General features: G+C 44.5%; 1 long non-coding RNA gene across 1 annotated transcript; it reads left to right on the plus strand.

The window, feature by feature from the left end:
• The first annotated feature begins 1,942 nt into the window (after positions 1-1,942).
• On the plus strand, positions 1,943-10,974 carry LOC106014873 (uncharacterized). The gene is made up of 3 exons (XR_001186516.5): positions 1,943-2,142; positions 9,421-9,531; positions 9,756-10,974. It is a non-coding gene; the product is annotated as an uncharacterized lncRNA (long non-coding RNA).
• The last annotated feature ends 283 nt before the right edge of the window (positions 10,975-11,257 follow it).

An 11,257-nucleotide genomic window follows, 5' to 3' on the forward strand; every position in this document is an offset into this window, starting at 1 on the left:
AAAACCTAGTCAGAATTTCCAGCATGGCTAGGAACGCTAGACTGAGACAGCAGCTGAGTGGGAAAAAACACAGCCCGCATATAGAAATGTCATGGTGACCCTCTACGGCCCTCCCAGTGACTGTGTAGAGAAATAACTAATACGTAAGCCAATAAACTGTATTGGGAATTCTCTCTCCTCGAGCTCTTCTTTAAAAGTGTGTGCATGGAGCACTGCCACAAGCCGGGCAGCCCTAATGCATTCATTGATCAGGCGGGATGCGTCCGCTTAATACTGCAGTGCGTGCTTCCCATTTGTTTACCCTTTTCCACATTTCTACATCATTTCTTTTCATTTTGAAGCAAATTTCAGCACGATCACTGTATTTGCTTGAAGTTACACTTGTGCAACAAAACTGCCCCCAGCCCTTCTGTGCTGGCAGCCGCCGTCATTTACAGCGGCCACCCAGCAGAGGTGCTGGAAGCAGCAGGAGGGATCCCTGTCACACGTGCACTGTCACCAGGCACGTCGAGGTACCTTTCTCAGGGCCAAGCTTTTATACCTCTAACATAGGCATATGTATTTTACCTCATTATTGGCTTCAGCTGTACTTATTGTTACCAGCCCGCGTCCCGATGCTATTTTTTCTAGCCAGTCTCAGTGGGAAAGACTTTTGTGCAGAGCAATATTTGCATCTTGGCAAGCCTTTACTGGTATACATATTGTTAATACGCACATAAACAGGATGCCATTCATATTTAAACAGCACTTTCTGAGTCTGATGGCATCACAGTCGAGGGAATGGAAATGTTCTGATTTGTATCACTTATCTCAGTGGAGGTTGTTTCCTCCGCATATTCTGACTTCTGTAGGGCCGCTATAATAAGGTAGTTATATTCACATAGGATGAGACACTAGGCATTTAATAACACCCGCTTCCTCCCCCAAAAGCCTAATAAGCTTGCCTTGCCAGTTGATCTTTGCAGTCATTTACCCCTCTGTTTTTTCCAGACTACTGTGCTTCCTTTATACTTCAGCTCCTCTCTTCGTTTTCATTTGCATATATTCAGGGCCCTAAAGAAAAACGGCTCTGCATTAAAAGGCTATCACAGAAATATATGCTATTTAAGTAACAATAGAGCATGCTTTTCATTGGGAGGAAAAAAAAAAAAAAAGAAAAGAAAGGAGGATATTTAAATTCCTAATAAGATTTAAAAGGATGTCACATGTTGTTCGGTGTACGCGGTGCTCACAGCATTTGTCCTTGCTAATGCATGCAGTTTGTTGCAGCTTCTGCTGCAGCTGGTTTCTCTCTTGCTGTGTGTTCGGAGTTGTCACCTCTGTCTCTGTCTGGGGCTTTCCCCTCCCTGCAGAGAGCTTCGTGTATCCCTGTTTGCACCCCCTGCAGCTATTTGCTCTGGCGTTAAGGGTGTGCGAGGTGGTGCCACTCGCGCTGGGCAGCATGCCACATGTCACACTGACTTCTGCAGCCTGCCAGGAGCCCAGCTCGGCAGGGCTAGCCCTGGCATCAGCTCCACCGAGCTGACCCGGGATCACATTCCCACCCAGGGGATGATACTTTTTCACTGGGTCAGCAGGACCCAGAGGTGGCAGAAGCAGGCTCTCCCTTGTGGCTAGAGCCCGTCATCAGTCCAACCAAGCTGACGGCGGAGTTGCGTGCTGGGTTTACAGCTTGAAGACTAGCTTAAGTTGCTGTCAGGTTTTGGTTTGCTTTAGCACTCGAGGCAGGCCAGGTAGTGGCCATAGATTGTGGCTAGAGCCTCTGCTAGGTGGACAAGACACCACCAGGGAGAGGAAGGCAGGGGACGGCAGTAACATCTCCACCTGCTGCAAATTCATCTTCTCCCCTCTTTCTTTGGAAGGGCTATTTATAACTGGCTCATCCTGGCGACCCCAGATGTCAATGCGCAGCCTCACAAACTGTTGGGTCAGCACGCATGAGGTGGCCCAAGCAGCGAGGACATGGGGACAGGGGTTGGAAGAGAACCAATCTCCTCACAGCACCATGAGGACCACCAAGAGCTCCCGGGGCCCACGAGGCTTCCCTGTAGCATTTGGGTGTGCTGAGCTGGTGTGTTAGCTGATTTCTTCAAGACTCAAGCTTGCTTTCGGGAAGGAGCTTTGCTTTTGCTCTGGGCTCTGGTAAGTAGTGGGCAGTCGGTAATGCACGAAAAATCCGAACGCTTTCCCCAGTAGCAGAGAAAACGACGCTCTGAGCGGAAGGACAGTCTGGCTGTATTTTCAGTACATATTTTTTAGCAGTGAGTGAAGAGGTGGCTGCTTTATAGGTGTGAAAACGAGAGGCAAAGGCCAGCAAACTATTGCTTGCATTTCTGTATTTTAGAAAGCAGTAGACAAACCAGACGGTTTTTGAATGCAGGGAAAAAAAAGGTCCTCAGAGCTGAAATAGGCAGGGTCGTGACTTTTCAGTGTTATTCTCATGAAAGAACAGGGAGGATTAAAAAAAGAAACCCTAAAACACCAGTGACATATCTGCTAAGCTTGTGTGTGAAGTAGCAGGAACGACTAATTTCTCCATCCTTCCACAAGGACTTTCACGGAGCGTTTTTGCAGGGCAGACTCGTGGATAACTGCACTTCATCATGCTACCAGGGAGCTCATTCAGACTGAAAGTTGGACTATTGGTTTTTAATTTCAGTGCAGTTTTTCATTTTGATAGCTCTTCCACCTGACACGGAATTGCCATGGTGCAAATTGAATACAATAAAATTGCTAATCAGCCCATTAGAATATGTTGATGGTATAACAGCTATTAGTTGTTGAATAATGTCTTCCTCCAATGTATTTTGAATTAAGTCCGCAGGATAGCAGAATGTGCACATGCATGTGTAGCCTTCTCTCGGAAACCCATATGACTTCTTAACACAGTGGCAACCCTGTACAAATATCAGTGAAAGAAAATGTGTCTTCAGGTAGTGAAATAAGCAATAAAACACAGAGACAAGTAAGACAGGCTACACAAGCCATTTGCTCTGATTACAGGTCTTCCGTGGGAACACAAAACTTATTACAGGATCCAGTTTCTCATCATAGGGCATTTTTCTGACTTCCAGTGCTGCTTATCCCGGGAATACCTCACACATTTTACCTCCCCAACAGTTAAAATAAACCAATCTCCTTCAGCGACATCTTCTTACCCAGTTTTCTCCTGCTCTCCTTCAAACGCTTGCCTGACAGTTTCTTAGGTCTTTAACACTGTTATGGAGAGGCCACAAATCTTTCCCAGCACCCCAAGAAGAAGAACCCCTACCCCGTTTCTTTTAAACTCTCTTTAATTTCTCTAACACAGTCTTTCCTTGCTCCCCTATTGCAAAGGCTCAAAACGCAAGCTTCTTTTCTTGGCTGCCCCTTCTTGGGGAAAGAAATTTCTTGGGGAAATTTCCTACACTGGCACTTTCCCTTGTCTGCCTTCTCTGGTGCTAATTCCCGCGGGGCTGGAGGCTGCCACACCAGGAACGCCTTCGTCTGAAGATGAAAATAGGAAGAAGGGAGCAGTGAATACAAAATGCTTCCTGATTGTTTAATATGCTCTGTTAAGAGGTCCTTCTCATTAAAAAATAAAATTTGTTGGCATTCAGGGGAAATCTGTCCCTATCCACAAACATGGGTTCCTTGAAGAATCACCCTTTATAGTTAGCTTCTAAGAGAAACACAGCAGTCCTATTATAAAGTCCTACAGTTTCTGGGACTTTATTTTCTAATAGGAATCTTGTGATTTCAAATGAGTCAGAATCCAGACTTACCCAGTAATGCATAAAAACAAGAATGCAGTATTACTGAAACTTTCTTATAAAATGGTGCAGTCCACTATGAGATCAACTGCAGTGTGAATGTTACCAACAATATGACTTTAATATATCAGAAATGATAATCCAGGTTTGTAACCCCGGGCATTAAAATATAAATAAACAAACAAATAAAAGGCTTCGTGTGTATCTCTGCATCTTTATGCACCTTCAGGGAACAGGCTTTCAAGGCACCCAAAGCTCATACAATCTAGCATCTGTGTCATTCATGTTATGGGACTGAGAGCAGCCTACTTGCAAGAAACATTAGGGCTCTCTATCGTATGCCGGTAAGAAAAGGAACAATGCATTTGAGATGGGCAAAGATGATTCAGCTCAATCTGAGGAGAGTGGCTTTGTATTCCCAGTCAGTTTAACGACCCTTTCATCGTTCAAGGAAATTATAACTGTGATTCACTGGGACAAAGTTAGCAACTTCTCTTTTTATCTAAGTCCTATTACTGGTGCCCATCACAGCCATTCAAGGACCTCCTGGGAACCAAAATGGACAATCGCATCCTCCTCCCTCTGCCAGCCAGAGGCTGGGTATCATTAACAACGCTTAAATTAATAGTGAATTTTGGAGGTTTCCAGCAGGAAACCATGGATGAAGAGACAGGACATACATTTCAGTTCAAAGTCCTGCCTGTGAGTGGAGGTCTGTGACATTTTCCAGTTCAAAATTAGACATTCATGAGTTCACTGCAGCGAGGTGCAGGTTATTGTTTTCATCTGTGGAATCAATAGCTGGGGGGGGAGGAGGTGGAAGGCGGCTTTTTGAAAAAGGGAGCATTTCTCACAATGGAAATAAATCCATAATGTGTAATAAGTGACTGAAGGTGGTTCCCTGCCTTTGCTCTTTTCTGTGTGATATAGGCCTCAGGGCTCTGAAAGGAACTGGAACACAGGATGAGGTCTTTCATCAAACTTTGCATTACCGCGGATAACATAGCATCCAAATTTTGCCAGATTATGTGAACATAGGAGACGTGCAGAAGCAAAATATCTAGAGCTTTGTCTAGGTGAGGTCAAAGTAGAGTAGGTAAGCAGAAGGGAAACCCATCTTGTGGCCAGCTGCAGCCCACCAAAGCCTTCCATGCACTTTATAACTCCAGGAATCCCTAGTCTCAGAGCAAATGCCAGGGTTATCCCTGCACCTCTTAGAAAGGATGTGCCTCCAGTCTGTGTTGTGATAGTGGCACCACGCAGAACCCACCACTGCAATGAGACTGAAGGCAGCAGTAACAGTAGTTAATGCTTTATTGCACTTAAGAATGATCAAAGCTGCTATATTCATTCCTTTCTAAGTGGACCGGACTGGTATAATGTACATCTTTGTAATCTGGAGGCTATGTAACTGTAAAACAGGCTGTCTAGTTTCAAGATCATGAGCTGAGATAAAAGAAAGCATTAGACAGTCTACTCCATCTTCTGTCCCTTGCGGAATCTCTGCCTCTTAATTCCCACAAGTGTTTTGTTGTATATGCTTTAAGTGTCTGCAATGACAGACCTACTACTTTTCAGAGACCATCTTGAAACTTAGCATGACTCTCCAGTGAGATTTTTTTGTTGTTGTGGCTAGTTTGTCTTACATTTTGTCTCCTTACAATTGACTCCAAAGTTCCTGTATCACCCTATATATATATATTATATATATTATAATATATACATTATTATATATATATGTCATTTCCTCCAGCCCCAGCTGAACAGGGCTCCATTTGAGAGACCTTCAGCCAGTAACACTTTAATTTTAGCCTTCTTCTCCTGACCCTCCTTTTGCACATTTTGTCCCAGACTAACAATGCTTACCCTTTCTTCAGCAGCTGAGCAAGCTGATGGGCTCAAAGTGTAAAAGCAGAGGGTCTTAATGTAACTCAGCTAATGGGGGTCTTGGAGGTAATAAGAAGGATGTAGTGGATGGCTTTGCCCCTTCTCCAAAGCAAAACCTCACTGAAAACCAGTTATTTTCATACCACCAAAGAAACGCAGTTGGTAACAGGCGAGAAATAATCCTCTTATATAACAGGTCAAATAATAATATGTCATCAAGGTGCTTTTAACTTCATTAAAATTTGTCCCTTGATAAGTGACATTTTAATTATGTGATCAGGTAATAAAATAATACATGCCTGAAAATTTACGTCCAACCCACATATTATTAATGGTCTTAAATTAACCCTGGATGAGAGTGTAGAACTTAATCTTAGACAGCAAATAATCTACTGAACCTTTTCCACACACGTTTTGGAGTTTTGAAATGATTATTCATTTTGGCAAAATAACTGACATAGGAACATTAATCTAGCCCATAAAATAAACAATAAAGGTAACAAATGCTTTTTAATCTACACTATAATGTTGCCATAATCTAACAAAATGTCAGGAATTTGAGGATTAGACTTCTATATTGCTTTAGCATGAGTATTCCCCCAGGGGACTTCATAGTTGATCTGAACCTACAGCTGGGAGGTGGGTCCCAAAACGGGGCAGGCATCTCATGAACCAGATAAGGCAGCCAATCCCCTGAACTGAAGCACTTTTCCTTCAAGACTAGATGAATTTGTCAATATGATTCTTTTTATTCATGCCAGGTTGGCCAAACAGCTACTCCTCTCTTTTTGTAGTTGAAGAAGAAACTTTTTTTTTTTTTTTTTTTACCGTAGTCTTTGTGCTTCAGGTTTTATTTTATTTATTTATTTATTCATTTTTTACCACTGCCCAGATACACATGGATTCTTGGAAAACACAGTGCAGTTCATGCCAAGCACACTGCCTGCCTTTGGCATTTGCCCACTTTGCATTGCAGGTGAACCTTGAGCACAGCAGCCTCCATGCCCTGCTGCTTCTAAAGATTTGCAATATCCAGCCAATAAACCTTCGTTGTTGGGGAAGATGCTGTAAAATCAGGGGAGCTGACTCCTTAGGGGAGAGTTTGATGCAAAATAAAGACACACATTTCCCACTAAAGGTTAAACCACTGTTGTGGTGGCGGTTGAACAAGGTGTTCAGAGCCAAGATGTATTAGCAGATTTGGCTTGCTCTATGAGACAGCAAAGCCAACCTGGAGTGTCTGAACAGTTCACTCAGAGGGGAAACTATAGCTGCAGTAGTTTATCTCCTTGGTGCTTGCCTGCCTCATCTTCCCTGCCTCATCTAGAGAAAGAGACATCCTTGCTGGGTGGAAAAATTCAAAGAGACAGACATGGAGGGCTTCTGAGTGCTAGAGAGTATCCTGAAGCTAGCCCAATGGGAGAAAAAACACAGGATGTCCCTAGGGAGGTAGCAAGCACCACTCTAATCTTGGGTACACTTGGGTGAAAGATGGCATGGTCCGTGTTTCGGTATAAGCGTGCTCCAAATATGTGAAAACAACAACAACAACAACAACAAAAATCAGGAGCATTTTTCAAGCTGAGATACATTATATAGGTTTAGGCATGAAGAGACCTATCTAAAGGCCTCTTTACTGTGTACTTTAACTTCTGTATCAAATGTTTGAATATGCCTGTTTGATAGGAAAGCGATCTTAGTTGATTTGAATTTTTATTTGCAATGACATCTAGAAATAAATTTTTAAAATGATTTAAGGATTTTTTAAAATGTACAAAACCAGTATCTGTGAATTTTTAAGACTGTTTGTATTTAGAGCTATTTGTTGGAGCAAAATCCATTAAAAAGCAGAATGAACTGTGCTAGTCAGAAAACTCAGAGCAAGTCATAAACTCCAAAGGCGCAGCTCCAGAATTCAGCCGCTGTGATGTAAACAATATGAGTCTAATCTAACATATAAACTTCTCCAAAGCATTTATCACTGTAGTATCTAGGCCATGTACATAGATTTCAGAATATAGTGGGATCTGTCCAGAAGGGATGATCAATTTCCCATTCATCTGATGTGCTACCCATTGGCTTTGCCATTACGTTTAAAATAATGGAAGTTACTCTCTGATCACGAGCATGTAATTCACAAATGGGCTGCCCTGATGTGATTTTGATGCAGGCATTCAGGTAAGATTTATTGGGTTTAGATTTGCTTTTTCTGCAGCTCTCCTGACATTTTCCAAGAGTAGAGTCCCTGGCTACATCGATCCATTTATATCCTGCTGTTCCCAAAGAGCAAATTTGGGTATCAGCAACCCCAGGAGAAAAAAAGCTAAGTGGGAAGACAAAGGTAAAATGTTTCAAAGATATCCATGTGCATCTACCACCTCTTATATTCTGGAGATCTGTTTGGGAACTTTGATGTTTTGTGGGGAGACATAGACCACGCAGGGATGGGGCAGGTCTGGCCTGGGGAATCAATGTTTTGTGCCTTAAGGGAGTATAAAAATCCCCACACCATGCAAGAAGCAGAATTTGCTTTCTTCCAGCTTTCCCATCCACTGTCATTTCCCCTGATGCTGGGTGTAAGCAAATGCAATGTTCAAATGATGAAAAATGTCGCAGTTACCCCCAAATTATACAGGCAACCTGCAAAAGATTTGGGTAAATTTATGTATTAGAAAGACAGGTGCCCAAGAATGACTCTTGCAGCAGTGTCCTTTAAAAAAAGAAAAAAAAAAGAAAAAAAAAAAAGAAAAAAAAAAAAAAGGGGGGGAATGGTTCTGAAGTGGAAAGCATATAATAAAAATCGTTATTTATTAATAGAGCTGCTGGAAACTCCCTGGAAACCGTATCTGCCAGCAGCGATATCTGCATGTCAATCTAACTCCCTCTTTTTATTCTAGAGCAAAAAAGCTGCATTATTGCTCCTGCTGCTGTGATCCCCTCTCAGGCTGCTCTGATACATGCCTCTCCGGTTCCCTCCTTTTGGGATAAATCCCCTCCCATGCCATCTGTCTTATGCTCCGGCTTCTCCTCAGCCCTCCCCACTGCTTCCCACACACAGAGCCTGAGCCAGAGGCTCCTTAGCACCCTTCCTGAGCCCACAGCAATGAGCCCTGTGCTGGTGGAGGTTTTGGAGGTCACTGGTACTTCTGTCTGCCCTGAGGGGCTCAGTGGTGTCTCCAAGACAGTGAGGCACTCTGATGGACCGTGGACATGTCACCCCTGTGGGCTGAGATGTCACCAAACACCGTGTGGTTCCTCTCCCATGTACGGGCCTCGCCAGGCCAGGCCAGGTGATGACTGGACCTGGTGTTGACTTAACATCACCCCCTGTGTCTGTTCTCTGCTGCTTTTGAGGATTCTGCCCACCTGAGAGCTAATGAAACCACCCTGATACTAGATGACTGGCAGAAAAAAAAAAAGGTTTAATTACGGGGAGTGGCTGCAGAGTGGTGGCATGTTTGGCAGGACGAAGGAAAATGGTAGCCTCCAAAAGCATCTGGGTGCACATGCAGTTAAATCAAGGAGGTTACGGGGTGGCATCTTGACAAAACCCTTGGAGGAGGGCAGATAGAGGAGGAGTTGACGTATTTCCAATTGGCATCATCGGCCCAGTGGTGGGCCAACTTGGTGTCCAGCTTATTCCCTATGTTCGAAGTTTTTTGCTAGACAGCCCCTTCCAGGTGCTCTGATCCAGATACCGGTTTTGGATGCATTTCCCCAAATCAGGTTGCATGCTCGGGTCTCCCCAGACACTAACTAGCAATCTGGTGTGCTCCCGCAGCCAAGGAGCAGCACCGTGGAAGAGCAGCTTCCATCAGAGCCAGAGTGATGAGAGCTGGATGCTGCAGAAAAGGAGCAGGCCTCACGGAAAGCAGGCTCAAGGATCTGCAAGGTACCAAAGCCAGCAGGCAGCTCCCAGTTGTAAGTGAGGAATGAAAAGGAGTAGGAAGCACGGGCCTGGCCGGTGTGATATGGCACCTGGGGGTGTCCAAGGAAAGGCTGGACGTGGTGCTTAGGGACATGGTTTAGTGGGTGGCATTGGTGGTAGGGGGATTGTTGGACCGGATGATCTCGGAGGGCTTTTCCAACCTTAATGATTCTGTGATTTCCTTCCAGACCACAGCTCTGTGCAGGATCCTGCCTACCCGTGGGCTCTGTTTGGCAGGGCTTCATGCTGGGAGCCAGCTAGAGCAACCTCCAGCACTGCGGGTTGGCAGCATGCAGCCGGGCAGACGGCGCAGTCACCGATTAATAGCAGACAGCAATATTTAAACTAATCATTACAGGGATCGGCATAAAACAAAACTCTTATTAAAATTAACAGCACGGTCACTGAAACTGATGCTGTTTCATGCTATTCATTAGCTAACAGCTGAATCTAGCCAACAGCCCTTGACTGGGGCTGGTGTGCTTTTAGTCCTGTGTCTCCTGGAGACAAGGCTGACATGATTTCAGATGCTGTGTGGACACATTGGCATAACCAAATGAGGTCGTGCTAAGAGGGAAGGACTCCAGCCTTGGGCCCACGAGGTGGGAAATGGCTCTGAGCTGCTCACTGCCATGACCAGACTGGTGCTGAGAGCAGCTGCAAGGCTCCACATAAGGACACAGGGAAAATTTACACCAAAAAAAAAAAAAAAGAACCTCTCCAGCACACTAAATTAATTGCTAAGGTGGACACATGTTCCTAATAGCTTTTGAACTATTTGACAGAGTATGAAAGGCTTTAATCAGCCTCTAAAATGTTCATGAAAAGGGGTAGATAGACAGAGCCCTTATTAATATCCCCAGTGATGGAAAGGCTGCTCTGTGAACTCACACTCCGGGAACTGTGAATCCACAAAAGAAAATCCTCAAAACAAAGCTGCTCTGAGTGACCTAATTAGCACAGCACAAGAAGTGTTTGACCTATAACGGAGGGGATTCCTGCCTCATACGAAGCTGTGATGCATCCTCCCCCTGCCCACTGCGAATGCACAATGAAACATTTTCTTGAAATGCTTTTATACTTAACCTTGCATTCACAATGGTCTAGAAGTGCATGCACAATCATTTACCATGTCTCTTGGGGGGGGGGGGAAATATTAAAATGTGATTTCCAAAAGACTGAATTGGTACAAGAGCAGATGCTAAACTCACAAAAAATAATGCCATAGGATTTTTTTAAGAAAATCTTTATATGTGTCTGTCTATCTATATCCATCATCTGAGCTCCCACTCTTCTTCCTCTACCCCTGAAGGCCCCCCTTGAACTCTCTGCTTTTTAGTCCTAACCAGCACTTTTGCTGGGTGGCTTCAGACCGAGTGCTCTCCCTGCTGACCCCCAGACACCTAATTGCTCCACTCCTTAATGTTCCCAAGGTCGCAGGATGTGCCACATCCCCCCTGACCTCCGAGGCACTTTCAATATCTCATGAGCTGAAGTCAGCAGCAATCTCAGTCTAAAACATCACCATCAGCTGTATTGCAGGAGCATCAGAAGGACCCAACGAGGATCAAGGCCCCGTTGTGCTCAGATCTGCATAAACACCCAGTGAGAGACAGCTCCTGCCCTCGCGAGGTTATGGGCTGAAAGGGAAGGCAGGCAGAGTGAAGGCAAGTGGGAGACACGGAAGCAG

Source organism: Anas platyrhynchos, chromosome 1 (genome assembly GCF_047663525.1).
Source record: "Anas platyrhynchos isolate ZD024472 breed Pekin duck chromosome 1, IASCAAS_PekinDuck_T2T, whole genome shotgun sequence".
Taxonomy (NCBI): Eukaryota; Metazoa; Chordata; class Aves; order Anseriformes; family Anatidae; genus Anas; species Anas platyrhynchos.